Raw genomic sequence first — 16,019 nt, 5'->3', positions numbered from 1 at the left:
TTAAATATTAATGTTCTTTATTAAAAGAAAAGAAAACCTGACCAGCGCCGACCAGCTGAAGGTCTGTGATTGGCTGTGATTGGTGACGGCTCTTTACCTTTGATAAACAGTAAAAACTCAAAACGATCCATCTTACGACTTTGAAGGACACGCTCTTATTATGAAAGGTCAGGATTATTGTGGGTTCACCACAGTCACCGTCTCTGCATCTGACACGAGAAAACGTGAACACGTTCACTCCAGTTTTACCTTCGCTCCGCTGACTTCCTGTCAACTTCAGAATTCATTTAAAGATTTTATTGATCGTTTTAATAATGGATTGGATTGATATAGCGCTTTTCAAGGCACCCAAAGCGCTTTACAATGCCACTATTCATTCACACACTGGTGGAGGCAGCTACAGCTGTAGCCACAGCTGCCCTGGGACAGACTGACAGAGGCGAGGCTGCCATATCGCGCCATCGGCCCCTCTGACCAACACCAGCAGGCACGCACGTTCACACGCCTGTCCGAGCACCGAGCGCTGCTCATCTGATGACCGTCAGTATTCCAGGATCCTGTGGAATGGCCCACAGACCCGTATTAGCACTGTGTGAGCTGTGTCCACATTCAAGCCTAATGAATCTTTGTGTTTTTGTGCCACACTTCAACGCTGTCCTGATAGCCTGACCCTTGACCCGGTGGGTAATCAGAGGTTACCAGAGTAACCAGGTATCCTCCTGACAACAGAAAGTCTACTGGCGAAATCAATCGTCCGTCCTGAACTGTAAAATCTGTAAAGTCCTTTTTCTTTTTTAAACTGTAGCCGAGTCTTTCTGCTTTGCCGTGTTTGAAAGCAGCTGGACAGAGCTTTTGTCTTCTTCCTGGTTGCCACCCTGCAGAGTCGCGCTGTTTGCAGGTCAGTGTACTGCAGGTATTTGTCATAGTGACCTCTTTCTCCGTCTGCAGAGCGGCTGTTACAGAAATCTGAACAGACAGTCTCTGGGTTTGTGCAGAGAGCCGAGCTCCCGCTGTTTGCTACCTAACATTCACATTAATATCTCACACCGAGCCCGTGCACGCCCCGAGTGTGTGTTTCTGAGTAAAGAGCCATTAAAGTGCTCAGGTTTTACTCCACGGCACCTCTCTGTCACTTCTGCCAGTCAAAGGAAGCGAAGGGGCTTCAAAATAAGAGCGAGCAGGGCTGGCTCGTCTTTTGTCAGGCGGCACGGGTCTAAAGACAAACATCCCAAATGTAATTGCTTAAAAAGACATTTTTAGCGGTTTGCGTGCCGTCTTCTCGAGATTCATCAAACAGCGTCTGAAGAACTGTTGAATTTAGTCTAATGGGGCGCGTTTGAAAGCGTCTCTGCCTCACAGGCTGCTTTTCCTCCATTCTGCTTCATTAGACGGTGTATATACAGTGGAAAACTCACAGGGAAGATGGGAGAGGAAGCCAAATGTAAACTTGGACAGAAAGCCCGTCCAACACAAACAAAAGTGGCATTTTGTACCTTTGCTGTCCTTTGTTCCCGGCCTCGCTGTGGCATGTGTGCTGTTGTCAGTCTGTATACAGACACACAGGGAGGTATAAACTTGGGCACAGAGCAAGTCAAACTCTGGTTCTCAGTTTCCTACTTCAGCTTTTAATGTGGTCGAAAATTCCACGATTTGGTGACGTGCAGACAAGGCATAAACCACAGGGACTATTTATAGGCTCGGGCGGCAGTGCAGGGCTTGCACCATCCTGCCATTTCTCCGCCTGACTCATCACCACGACAGGAAATGAACTTCTGTCTTTCTTCGCCGGTCACAGCAGCAGATGGTTTTCCAAATCCATCAGCCACTCCTTGCTCTTTTACTAGCCAAATTAATTTCATTTAAATGTTTTTTTTTTTTTCCAAACGGCGTGCAGGCCCCTGAGTGGCTGGTTTCTTGCCAAACTGCCAGAATCACCAGCGGAGCAGAGAAACCTACCAGATGTAATCAAACCGAGCCAGTTTGGCTGGTAGGAACATCACTTCCTGCTCAGCGCAAGTCTCTCATTTGCATCGAAACCCAAATTACCGAGTACACCTTCGGTTAACCTCTTCCACCCCGGAGGTCCCCGGAAGAGTCTGTTATAATTCACCGAGGAGGCTGGCGTGATTTTAAAATGGAGGCTGTGCTCCAGGATTTATTTAGAGTCCGGGCTTAGTAATCTTATTGTTTGCTCACTCGTTGTTTCAAGGCTGCTATTCTCTGGCTCGTGTAAAGTAAGGTTGTCGATATTTGATGGGGTTTTGGAGATGTTCCCTCTGGACTCTGGATAAGAAGCCCAAACTGGTTCGTTTTTACCTTAAACGTTGTTTTTGGTGGAAAGCCGAAGACTTGAGGGGCAAAACTTCTGCTGTTGGGCGCCATTTGTTTGATGCATAATTGTAAATACAAATTTTATAGGGAGTTTGTGAAGAGGCGTCCTCAGGTGTCATTCAGACTGTAGAGAAAAGGGTTGTTTATATTGTATTACCTTTAGCCTCCGAATTATAACAACCGAATCCACTAAAACCAACAAAAAACCAAACCAACTGCTGGACCGCCTTAAAATTCTTGAAGGTAAACATGTTTCCTGGTTTCTGAATCTCAGGTGTGTCTTTGTCCCCTCGTCCCCATCCGGCCACCAGAGGAGCCTGGCTCTGCTGGAGCTTTCTTCCTGTTCAAAGGGAGTTTTTCCTTCCCACCGTCACCATGTTCTTGCTCATAGAGGTCATCTGATTGTTGGGGGTTTCTCCCTGTTATCGTTGGGTCTCTGCAGTATAAAGGACCTTCATGTGACTGTTGTTCTTTGGTGCATTACAGGTAACGTTGGAAAAACATGAACAAATTGTGTTTGGATGTAAAAGAGACTCGTTTCTTTCTAATTGTAATTTGGACAAAAACAATTTAAATCAAACTGAAGGAAACTGTTGGTGGGATTTTCATTACGTTCTGATTTAATTTAACCAAGAAAATTATTTGAACGCTAATCAGTAAAAATATTAAACGCTAAAATATGAAGTGAACTAGTCGACGGACCGAAAGAACAGCAATTTTTATAATCAGTTAATAATTTGAGGGGTTTTATTTAGAGCCAAACTTATTTCCTCTCAGTCCCCTAGAATTGGCAATCTTTAACCTTTCCTGACACTTTGTGGATAAAACGATGATTTAGCTGCAGAAAAATGGTAAGTTGTGCTCATTTAAAGTGTTACCCCGACACGTGCAGTGATCGGCATGTGTAAGAACGAGACGAGCGGCCTCGTGCTGCATCCTCCCGGTACGTGCGGGCCGGTGTGTTTTCATCTGCCCAAAATATGTGCAATAAGCTCAAACTGGCTGTTGGTATCAGCCGGAGGGGTTCAAATCAAAGCGATCGCTTAGCCGTTCACAGCCTGCCATCAGACTGCAAACTGGGTGTTGAATTAGTGCAGAAAATAAAGATGAAGTGAAAGTGAAGGTCTGACCAAGGCCTGTTAAACCTGACTTTTCTTTCATCAGCGCTCGCCGCTCCGCCACCTGTCTCCTCCAAACCGAAATGACCTTCCCACTCCAGAGCGCAGTCACTTTCCTCTGAGTGTCGGAGGTTGAAAACTCATCTGTTCGAGAAGTACCTCGCGTCCTCGTCTTGTTCCTCCTCAATCATCCACCCGTCTCCAGTTTCCTCCTCCTCCTTTCCACCATCCTGAAGTAAAAATAAAATCCTTCCTCTCCTCAGCTCGCCGTTTCCAATTTTCTTTCCATTTCTCTCGCTCTTCCAAGATCGTTTAATAAGGCAGACTTTAACCTTTGACCTCTCTGTCCTGGATCTAAGGCTCTGCGATGTGTCCGATGGTTACATAGCAGCGTTTAGCCGCATTCGGGGACTGAATGTTCTCGTTCCTCTCAGGTTTTTCTTTAATGATACGAGCTGAATACCTTTCATATTTCTTAGAGAACACATTCTTTCCACCGTGAATCAGAAATACTGCTGATTTTCTTTATTGAACCTACATGAAATGCATTATGAAAGATTATTATCGTACAAATCCCATTAATGTATTAGAGTCAGAGTTAACCTGAGCAGTTGTGCTGTGTGAAAGTGAGTGACGGTGTTTTTTGATTGCTGAGACTTTTGAGAACATTTTTCACAGACAAAAATCACACAGCGAGCATCAGGTGAGGACTGCAGGGGGAAACTAGCAGACTTCAAACAAAGTCTCAAACCTTTGGTGTTTCAGGGTCTGTTTAAAATGTTCGTCTGAGTTTTAAGGCTGGTGAAAAATCTTAATGGGGGTGGACGTTAGGACCTCGGTCGCACAGACCCGCAGACCGGTCAGCAACCTCCTGTCGCTAGGGAAAAATGCGTATCCCTCGTGTGATTTGTGAGTGGTTGCTGGCTGTTGCTAGGGGAAGCTGGTCATACAGAGAGTGCAGCACCATAAAACCTTGTCGTGATTGCTTTGGTTGCTAGCAGGTCACTGACTGGTCTGCAAACATTTGCTAACTACTTGCAGTTAAGCTGGGAAAACACAAACTGGAATTACACATGCTTCTCACGGTTTAACTACGACTCGCTGAGCAGTCAAGTCAACATCTTCACACTATGGGCAACCACAGCCTTCTGCCACGTCTGGCAAACGCTGAAGGAGTAAACAGTTGTCTTTGGCAACCTGTTGTTGAGCAGTTGGTGACCTTTATTTAACCAAGTCGCTGGGTGGGCTGTGAAAAGGCAAAGCGTGTTCAGGACACGGGTAGAGTTAAAACGAAATATCTAAAGTTCTGATAACGGTGTCTCAGACCACGCTGGATAAACGCTGCCCCCGGTGGTGAAGGTTTCTCTTACTTTTGCAGGACTACCTTCTTTTAATGGCCGATAAAAAGCTGGATACTGAAAGTTTGGACGTGAGGAAAAGTGAGATTTTGTCGGAGTTGTTTGATTTTTATAAAGGCGGAAGTTTCAGCTGCATTAATGAGTAAAGCTCAGGCCTGCGGAGCAGCCTGTGATTGTAATCTGAGTATTTCCTCTTGCCCTCGCAGAGCTGAAACGCATTCTCATCGTCCTTTAATAGTTTTGCCAAGGTTGATGTTGGTCGTCTGTTCTTCTCTGCATTGATTTCTGCTCGGCTGCCTCCTCCTGAGGTTTGCAGACATGCATGTTCGTGCTAACGGCGCTCCCCGCTCCTCCTCCCGAGTTTCCCACAGTTCTCTGCTTCACCTATTGAACCCTGCCACCAGCCCAGGAATGGAGCAGGGGGAACGGCAGGAATGTGGCTCCCACTTTGAGCCAAAAACACAAAACAAGAAGGGCAGAGCTCAAACGCCCCGCCTCTTGGGAGCCCCAGATGCCTTTCCATTGGCTCTCCACTGTAGGCTGACCACCTATCCTCGACCCTCATTGGTTGCTTTTCCATCCTCACTCCCTGCTGCTCTCCAGCCTATCAGAGCGCACTCATGCTGTTAAACTGTGTGTGTGTGTGTGTGTGTGTGTGTGTGTGTGTGTGTGCCATCACTGTGATCCTTACCGACAGCACCGAGTTGAGTGTTGCCTGATTTTTAACATCATTGTGTGATAATTATCCTGTAGCTCAGGACATTGTTCTGTATTAGCTCCGGTTAGCGTCTGTGCAGCCATATTAAAGCTGACACACACACACACATTACACACACGCTGTAATAAACAAAGATATATTAAAGCATAGGAGGCAAGAAGCGAGGCTACTGTGAGGCTTGTGCAGCGTCGTGTGCAGCGCGACATCGAAACCAGGCCGAACGTACGGCTATAGGCCAAGTTTTCACACTGCTATTATTAGCCTGCGCTTCATCCTACAGGGGAAGATGATAAAGATAAGTCGGGTCAGTCGGCTGTGTCATCTGGGACCTTGGCTGATTTTCCTTTTTTTAATGTCACAATGCAGAGACTCAGAGGTTTGCAAAGGGAGAAGAAGCAGCAAGGAAGCAACAAGAGAGGAGGTCAGAGGTCAGCAGTTTCCTCTGTTTGCAAAGGCAGGACAGCCTTCCCTGATTTAAATAGATGTTATACATGAAAACAGACACTATAGCAGTTAAAGAACTTCTGTTAATGTTTAGAAAGATTATATCGACCTATCAGACGCGTCGGTCGGAGGCTCTGGTTCTGTAAAGAAAATGGTTCCCAAATGAAACTGCTCACAACAAGTTTGTGGATTTATTTTGGGTCGCAGCATCATGATTTCTAGAGCGAGAGAGAGAGATTGCTGCTGAGGTTTTCAAACACGCTTTTGGTGCTTCGAGCACCTCCCCATCAAGGCGAGTGCCATTTAGGTCCATTATATTCAAAAGAGAGCAGCCCGTGTCTCTAAATGTGTAACTCGCACCAAAACAGCCTCAGTGGGTAAGATGACAGACCCGAGGAACAAGTGCAGGTGTGATGATGTGGTTAACAGAAGCAGCTTTTTAATGGTAAGCAGGACCTGCTCTGCTGTTTCTTATATATAGCGAGGATGAAGTTTAATGTTTTCATCTCCTGTATAATCTGCGAGTCTCTGAGCTTCTGTACTGAATCATTAACATGCAAGATGATTCCAATTCAGTTCAGTTGAATTGTTGTGGCACCAAATCCCAACAACAGCCCCCTCACACCGTTTTGTATTGTAGTACAGAAAAGCCCCAACAGTCAGACGACTGCCTACAGGCACTCGGCGACAGTAGGAAGGAAAATCTCGTGGAGGGGCGGCCATCTGCCGCAATCGCATACTCAGCCCAGCTGCAACTCACCACACCAGGTTAAAAAAGTTGCACAACCTGCAAGAACTGTATTTAGGAGCTAAGGTGCTGACAACAACTGTTGCACGTCGCTGCTCACAAGGCACCGCAGGGCGCGTTTAAAATGGTCCTAATGTCTGTTAGCCAGCAGCTTGGACTTCAGATTGTTCGAAACACTCAGTCTCGACGTCATCGAGAGGGGATATCCCTAATATGGTCATCTCAGGCAAAAAACTCCGCCCACTTGAATGATTGTTGTTCAAACGTTGTGTTTTTAGGTATCAACCAATCAAGAGATGTTTTCTCAAAGGGGGAGGAGCTAAAGTTACTGGGACTGGCTGTCTTTAAGATGAAGACCTTTGACTCGTGCAAAGCTTCTGTAGTCCAAGGATGAAAAATGGAGTTTGAGCAGAATGAGTAGTTTTTCTAAGCTGCACTTTTATCGGCTCATTCGTGTCCACCAGTGGAAAAAACCTCATTTTGTCCTCATTATTGTGGCTGCAGTCCACAGTTAAGAGGACAGATGTCTGAAGTTGATGTGTGGGTGAATGCTTTTCCCTCTAAACATTAGTTTTGCAGGTTTCCAGCTAGCTGCCTTCATTTAAAGTGCTTGAAGCGGTCATGAACAAGCTGTCGTGGTACTGTGGGAACTTTCTTTCTTATAAACGGGAGAACCATCTGTACCGAAGGCGCTCGCGCCTTTGGAGCCGACTCCTCCACAGCCGAGCCAGCAGCTTTCAGCCATGTGTGTCGCTGCTGTCGTAAAGTAAACACGCTGCACTAATGTTCATATCATGCTATAGCACGTTCATGCGTCAGCAGGAACCTGGCGGCGTCAGTACGGCGGGACGCGCCCGTGTTTGCATCAATTCAAAGTAGGAAAAATGGCAAATTTGTGCATTTTAAGTGGCATAAAAATGTACAGGAAGCCCAACATGGGACATTTTTGAGGGGGCAGGGAAAACATCTGCAAAAACTCTGAGCACATCTGGAGGCCAAGTATATGTAGAAAACCTCCACAGATATTCAGCCAACTATCAAGTGAAGCCAGCAAAGTCTTGCATTTTAAGTCAAACCTTAAAAACAAACGGGGGACTTTAGGGGCAGGAAAACATCTGCAAGCCTGATTTTAATTAGGGAGGTACAGATCACCGTGTTTTTGGATGTTACTGCATTATTAACAAACGCTGTGATAGATGGAGCGCCTCACATTCAATCTGCTCTTTCTGCCTTTAAACCAAAAACAATGAGTGGAGCTGAATAACAAAGACGCCGCAGATTTCATTACTGATCTGGACGGCGGTGAAATCCCCCTCGAGTTATTGGTGAGGGGAAAGCAGAAATCTCGTGTTGCTGAGGACTCAATATGTCAGGATGACCGGTGCTCGACCGAGCTAATAACAGGACGGGACAAAGAGGCGACGAGCTGAATAAAGAGCGAATAGGAAAAAAAGAGGCTTCCCCACCTGCTGAGAAAGTAATAAAAACAGACACAACAGCTGTGACTGATCTGGAAACGCACACACAGTAAAAACATCTAATAAGGTTTCATTGATTATATTATGTCTGTGCAAGTGTGCAAAAGGCTTACCGGCGCACGCACACAACGTGCGGTATTAAAGTGTGCGGACGGCTGCAGGAATCCTGCTTTAATTGTGCAGCAACAATAAAAAGTTGAGCAGACCCGTCAGCGTCGAGCTTTTCATTCACGTCTCCAGAATAACGGCTGGAAGAGGAGCGAGGTGTAATGTGTAATAACAGCAGCTTCAAATGTCAGCTTTAGAGCCGGCCTGTAAATCACTCCAGTGTAAACCCAGCTGACTTTTAAAGCCTGTATTTGTTTATCTTTGGGCAAACTGCCAAATCGGCCAATTCGGCACGCTGAATTAGCTGTTAGCATTTCCTCTTTGCAGCATTCCCATAAATGTACAGACGGCTATCGGCGGATCGCCTTTTTATTATGGGGAAATGTGGTTAGAAAAACATTCTTTTGTGTGTGATTTCTGAGTGGAGAGGTCACGTGTGCTCCTCTGCATCCTCGTGAAGCCCGAAGTGGTCATCTGAAGTCTGAAGATGTTCCTCCCAACAGCTCAGCCATCATTTATTACAGTTCATGGCTGCTGGAGGCTAATCCCCAAAGCCTGATTGGAGGATTTCACTGATGTGAGGAGCTTTCGGTTCCCTCTCTGTGAGACTTACACCAGTGTTTCTTGATTGAAACAAGGTTTGTTTGGTTTATTAGTTGCTTTGAAGCAGATCACAGAGAGATTTGTCAAACATGCAACACAGACTCATCGTCCTACTGTACGCGGTGTGATCTTGTTTGGTCACTTTCCAGCGGCCTGCGCTCAACCAGGAAGAATTATGAAAATTCACCAGAACCTGAGATATCATCTTCCTCGTGAGAACCTGATGTCTGAGCTGTGGTTTGGTGTTTGGTGTGCTCTGCAGCTCGTGGATAATAGCCTGCAGCGCAGATGAGCAGCAACAGGGGGGATAAATAAGTAAGCACACTCCTTTTTAACTCTACACCCCCAGATTATTTCACTTTTCAAACAAGCGGTTCACTAAAACCTGCACTTCAAAACCAGTGCAGCAGTACTCGGCACACTCTGACGTATAAATCAAAATGTCACTTTAACAGGTTCATCCCCAAAAACCCAGTAAATGATTGAAATGTGACCAGGATGTCATGTCACAGCCGCACGTCCACCTTTCACGGCCAGATGTCAGGTGTGCAGTGACAGTGCGGCCACATCTGGCCCACCCAACACTGGCTAGAGTAACAGGTCTGATTGAGTGATGGGTCCAAGTCACGGTCAGCATGCACGAGGTCGTCAGGGGGAGGAGTCTGCAGCCACGTGTATCAGTCATGGATGGGCCTCCGCAGAGCCTCAGCATCCTGACAGAGAGCAGAACAAAAGGCAGAAACATCCAAAGAAGAGCTTCAGGAAGTCTGGAGAAATGTTCCTGAAGATCCTCTCAGAGCTGACAGAGAGCTGCTCACATCAGATACTCATTTTAAAGTTAGAAGTGCACAAACTCTGTTTGTGTCTCTGATGTTTAAATCACAGCACCCATTTCTAATTTTCCACCAAACATCAAAAATGAGGGGTGACTCAGGACTTTTGCACAGTGCTGATGCAGGGTTGGGCTGTTTATGGTTTAATACAAGTTTAACATAAGCATTTATTCTGCGATGATGGGGGTCAGCCTGCCCTGCATGCCCCCGTCGGTGGTGGGTATGCAGGGTAGAGGTCACGAATGCGAGCGGCTGAACGAGCTTCCTCTGGAGGATGGCTCGGCTCAAAGACGGACGAGGACTTCGGATATCTGGCGGATGCTCGGAGAAGCTTTCCCGCCACACAGGAAGCCTCCCGGGTGCTTCCCTTTGTAGGTTTTCTGGGCACGCCCAACTGGGAAGAGACCCTGGGGTAGACCCAGAGCCCAGTGGTGAGATTATGTATCTCATCTGTCCTGGGAATGCCTGGAGATGTCCTCCCCAGGAGGAGCTGGGAAGTGTTTCTAGGGAGAAAGGATGTTTGGAATACCCTGCTCAGCCTGCTGCTGGTGTGACTGGATAAGTGGAAGATGATGGATGGAAACATGTTGTAATTTTATGGTGATGCTTCTTGGGCTGAAACAGAAAAAGTATCTTTTTGGGAAACGGCAAACACGAAAAACAAGAAGGAAAACCGCTCTGTCAACATGATGGATGCACGAATGCAGAATGTGCAGCAGGAAATTTGTTAGCTCTTTAACACAGCCTGTGTGTGTCTAACGCAGACACGAAGCCCCATCTTTAAAAACACATCACATAAATCGAATCCACGCATCAGGCTTTTGTTTGGCAGCGTTTCTCTGGGTTCGACTTTAAACTGAAATCCTTGCATTTTATTTCTGACTAAATCTGTGTTAGTCGAGTAACCGTGCTGGGGATTTTCCTTTTCTCCAGGCTAAAACCTCTGAGGCGGCCACCAAAAACACACAAACTGTACATCGGCCTCACAGTGGGAGCTTGATCTAAATACTCGTGGGCTCAGGACAAACTGTTCCACAGGTCGCCGCCACAGATTCCAGCACGCCGGCCGTTCTTTCGGCGATTAACGCGGCTGTGGCAAGGTTCAAGCTCCAGCTCAGGTTTGCTAATGAGCGAACAAACAGCCTCTAATAGGGCTGCGAATGCATAAACACGCTAATGCGGCTGGTAGAAGTCCGACTGGTGCAACGCGGTGGTGCTGCCCAAGCCTGTTACTAACCAATTATAGGACCAGCATGGCAGAGCTGAGGATTGGGTGAGGAGGCGGACGGGAGGGGGAGGTGGGAGAGGAAGAGGAGAGGCTCATCACCATCACTGCACATGCTCAGTGTGGCTGTGGCGAAGGGGGTGTGGTGCTATCAAAGTGTGTGTGTGTATGTACATGCGAGGGGGGGGTGAAGCAGGCAGTGGGTGGGTGTTTGACTCCATTCCTCCTCCTCCGTCCTCGGGGGATCACACGTTGTTTGTACTGTATTTTTGCACCACATGACTTGCAGATTTTTTCTTTTTGAAGATTTTTTTCCTCCCCCCCCCCTTCACCCCCTCTCCCGTCCCTCCCTCCTCCCCTCACTGAGCGAGCGGCGTCTTGCCAGGCAGGAAAGGCAAAACAGCTGTGCCGGTGCCGAGCAGTTCCCCATTAACCGAGGAATTATGCAAGCAGGAAATTCAAATAAGATGCAGATGAGTGGAGGAGCCAGGCTCCAGCCGAATACCTCTCCCCCTCACCAGAAAAAACCCGACGAAAGCCTCCAGACTGCAGACTAACCCGACCCCGCAGTCTGGTTCCAAGTCCGGCGACTTGTCACCATTTTAACAGTTTGTTTCCCCACATCCGAGCGGCTCGCACTGCTGCAAAAAATGACATTAATGAACGCGCTGGAAGGAGGCAAAAGAGTGTGGCTGTTTAAATACAGAATGTGTAATGTTTTCACACCATTTCACACATTAATCTTGAGACATTAATTAGCTAAAACACACAAAAACCACGAGCAGCGAGACTGTCAGGCGCTCTTTTTGTTTTTTTTAACACCACGATCCATCTGGATGAATCCGCCGGATTACCGACGAGGCGGAGGGGAGGGGAGAAAGGGAGGTGTCACATTTACACGAAGGTTAATATGGAGATACAGCAGCGAAAGTGAAATGAAGGGGGTGTGTTCGCACCCACCAATAGGAGGCGAGGAGCGCGTGACGTATCGGCTTTCACTGCGAGAGTGTACACGCTCGCTGCTCGCCCGGGGAGGGTGCACAGATTAATGTGGATGTTAAAGGCCTTTAAAGAGCGCTTAAAGGAAATGAATGATGCTGCTGCTTTCCTGCACACGGCCTATAAAGGGTGAGACGTGCACGCCTCCGCAGCACAGATGCTTTTCCCTCATTGTTGTTTAACATGAACACATTCAGCTCGTGATCATTTCTCTTATTTAGATGAATCCAGCGTTCAGGTGCGGTACAGATAATGTACGACGCAGATGTAGTCACGGTGGCTGTCGCGAGCTGAGCTGGCTGCTTCCCATGAAGCTAATAAGATACACTCATTATTGTTCAGTTTGTCCAAAAACAAAAACCCTCAGCGTGCTGAGAGGAGAGTCCATCTGTTAGGCGAAGCTCCGATTCAGGAGATGCGGTTTTGTCCTGGTCCTGGAACTCTGGACCAGCTCTGGATGCTGGACCAGCTGGGGTGCGTGGGACTTTCCTGCATGTGTTTTTTGGATTCTGGGATGTCTGTGGGCATCGACCCTGATGTGGATGTTTGGTCCCAGCGATCGGGCAGTAAGGAAGACTTGTGGGCGTTGGCTCTGCTGACCCTGATTGTGTGTTTACACCTCTGCGTTCGTCATTATTAACCTCCGGCTCTCGTCCACTGCGTGTCTTTGTCTTGTCGTCCTCCCCTCACCCCCCACCTCCCTGAGCCTGGAGGTGTCTTTCCGTTAAAAGGGCATTTTTTCTTCCCACTGTCGCCAAGTGCTTGCTCACAGCAGGTCGTTTGATTGTTGGGGTTTCTCCTGCAGGGTCTTTACCTATATAAATAAAATTGAATTGATGTGAAGCTGAGGGTGGAGGGCTCGGTGTTCTCAGGATCTCAGCTCTTCACAGATGTTTGTCATTTGGTTTCATCCAGCAACGATCTCCAGCTGGGGCAGCTGGGGTGGGAGTTAGCACCTCTGAGTCCAGGGACGAGGTTCTGGAGGGTGGAGTGGGAGTTTCCCGGTCGCTGTGTGGGGATGTTGTAAACTTCTTGGATGCTCTTTTAGTAAAATCCACAACGAGCCACGTTTTTAAAAATCTATTAATTCTGTTAAAAAGGCACCAACTCCAAACAAGTGAGAGGTGTAGAAATGTAACCCCTTCCAGCTGTTGTGACGGGCGAGTGGGTTTACCTGTACGCACCAAAGCTGTTTTTCATAGCAGGCTGTAACATGCTTATTTGTGACACTTGGGAGTGTTTGGGGGTCGATGTTGGACCTGAAAGATGTCCCAAACCTGAGCTCCTTGTGTATTGTTGTGCATAAACAAAGCATGTGTATATTAAAGTTGGGTTCTGGAGAGCAACAGGGGACTGGATTTGAAGTAATGCCAGGTTAAAAAACACTGGCTGCTTTGGGATATTTCCATCAGTGTCCATAAACAAAGCTAATGAATAGAAATAGAAATAAATATTCTGTGCGGCCTAAACTACGTCAAAAAAACTCCTGGAGAGCAGTGCAGCTGTGAAAGCTCTGCCTACTTTTCTCCACACTCAAAGTCTGCGAAAAGCACATCAGCAAGCTTTATCTAATGATCTGATGTCAGAACTGGAGCCACGTAATCAAATCAAGACATACCAGAATCTCAAGACAAACTTGTCAGCTGTACGACATCACACAGGAGAACATGAAGACCAGTGACGGGCCCGCATCGCCGAGATCTCTTTAGGCATGTTAAACAAACCTGAACCGAGTCTGCTGTGGGGCGTTTGCATTCCTCCGACGAGCTTCCCGGTGTTTGACAGATATGAAGATGAAAGACAGATAGTCTTTGGAGGCGTGTTTCAGGAAGAGCTAAAGCAGGAAGGAGTGCAGCGAATAAATGAAGTCCTGTTTGAATCCGCGTTCACAAACGCTCCGATTTCACTGAGAAACGTTGAGCTTACTGTCTGTCAGCAGGTCTCGTGTCACCGTCGTTGTGTGGAAATCCCCACAGTGTCACTAATATGCTGTCATTAAGCCAAAAACAAACACAGCTCTTCTTCACTTCCTTAAAACTTCAGATTTTTGCCACATTTGATGTTTTTAGCCGAGTAAAGTAAAACAAAAGGTGAAGTCAGAGAGCTGTATATCAGAGTTAATTCCCTCTAAAAGCAAACTGGAGTTGCTGGCACGATGAAGCACCAGTCAGACTGGTGGAGCAGATTTCAAGGTGAAGAGAACGCCTGTCAGAGCTCCTCGACGTTTCACCGCCGTGAAAATAAGGCCGTGTATTAAACATCCTCCTTGGATTCCTGAACATGCTGAGAGTTATTCTGTGCTTCCTGAAACTCTGCTCTGCAAACCGGCCGGTTACTCCGAGGATCGAGTTTAAGCAGCCAAACTTGCAGGGAGCTGCAGTTCCTCTAATGGCCACTTGGTGCTGTTTTACAGCAGGGATTGATGCTGGGGCCTTGGCTTCCTGTTCCTGTTGCCCGTAACCTCCAGAAGCCATCAGGCCATGGTTGTTGAGCCGAGGAGTTCCCAGTTTGGGTCTCTACCAACTCCTGAGGAAAAATATCCGGATCTTTAGCTGCGAGATGTTCCACTTTCTGCACCGGCGGCTCTCCGGCTGTGTGCTCGCTGCTCAGTGCCGGGCAGGTACTGAACACCAGGATCACGAAGGCTGGATGGAAGCTGAGACTGAAGCAGGCCTGACAGCAGTGATGTCACTGATGTTCAGTCATTTTATTTTCATGTGCTTATGCAGACGTGGCTGCACACAGGTATAAAAGACACTCATCAGATAAATGCAGTTTAAGTGTGGGGGTGTGCTGTTCTCTCTGCAGCCACAGGGAAGGGGCGGTTACTGGATGTAACTCCTGGTCTCCGAGCATGTGAGCAGCTCCCGTCAGTCTGCGGCCTGCTGCGGTCTCTGTTCCCACCCTGCATGAGCTGCAGAACCAGAGCTGAACTTTAAAGAGGCTCCGCAGAACTGCACATGTGGAGAAAACTTTCTGTAGCTCACTGGCTTTAATCACACCTGTGCTAATACTTCCAAAGACAAATTGTGTCTTTGCTAAAGGATGTTTGGTACCCAGAGTCGTCTACAGCTTGGTGGGTCAGAGTTTGCACCACAAAAAAAGTGGGTAGCAGTTAAACAAATCACCCATCCATCCATCCGCTTATCCTTTTCAGGGGCGCAGGGGGCGCTGGAGTCTATCCCAGCTGTCATAGGGCGAGAGGCGGGGTACACCCTGGACAGGTCGCCAGTCTGTCGCAGGGCCAACACACAGGGACAGACAACCATTCGCACTCATATTCACTCCTATGGTCAATGTAGATTAATCAATTAACCTATCCCCACAAACAAATCATTCATAGTTTATTCTAGAGGATGTTTAATGTTAACGCCAGTTAAAAGTTGTTATGGTGCCACACACCACATGCTGGCGCTGCAGCGCCCCCTGTCTGTCTGTGATGGGTTACCATGCGGATGCTAACTTGCTAGCGTCAGCTGCACTCTGTAATCCAGCCGCGTCCTGTGTGCTGGATGGATCTGGCCGTACGGTCGACCTCGGCATGTTGCTAAATGAGTGCAGACAAAGTGGAATTCAAACATTACTTTTGTGCATGCACTGATGGCGTGCTCGCCGCACACACCTGGACCTCTCTCCCGCTGCAGCCGGCTGATCTTTCTTGCACTGCAGAAATTACTGTGATTCAGTTTTAATAAAACAAATAACAAGTGGAGCTGTGGCGCTGAAACGAACCTCGTGTGAAACGAATCAGAGGACATTGTTTCACAGGAAGCAGCCCTGCACCTTCAGATCTGTTCTGCTGTTACTGTAAACAGGAATCTGCGCTTTAATTGACCCGATTGATTAAATTCAGGTTAGGACAAAAACAGCGACAGACAGACAGACAGACGCCCCCTCAGTACCGCCACTTCAGGAGAAAGCCCACAAAGCTAATTAATTGGGGCCGACCGGCTGATTTGCATGTTTTGTAAGCACTAATTAAGATATGCAAAATATCCAGATGAACGCTGCCGCCTAAATATATTTTAGGCGGCTCGGCGGCACAGAGGTACGGAC

The 16,019-nt window shown here is 47.4% G+C and overlaps 1 protein-coding gene across 3 annotated transcripts in view; it reads left to right on the top strand.

Moving 5' to 3' along the window:
- LOC146548505 (zinc fingers and homeoboxes protein 2-like) overlaps nucleotides 1–16,019 on the top strand; it is a 128,900-nt gene that overhangs the window by 16,983 nt on the left and 95,898 nt on the right. The gene's annotated exons all lie outside the window — the stretch shown is intronic.

This window comes from Mchenga conophoros, linkage group LG22, assembly GCF_057382185.1.
Source record: "Mchenga conophoros isolate Kocher_MC1m ecotype Shallow Benthic linkage group LG22, M_conophoros_male_GT1.1, whole genome shotgun sequence".
NCBI classification, from domain to species: domain Eukaryota; kingdom Metazoa; phylum Chordata; class Actinopteri; order Cichliformes; family Cichlidae; genus Mchenga; species Mchenga conophoros.
Note: the sequence above shows the minus strand (reverse complement) of the source record. Positions and strands in the feature narration are given on the sequence as shown.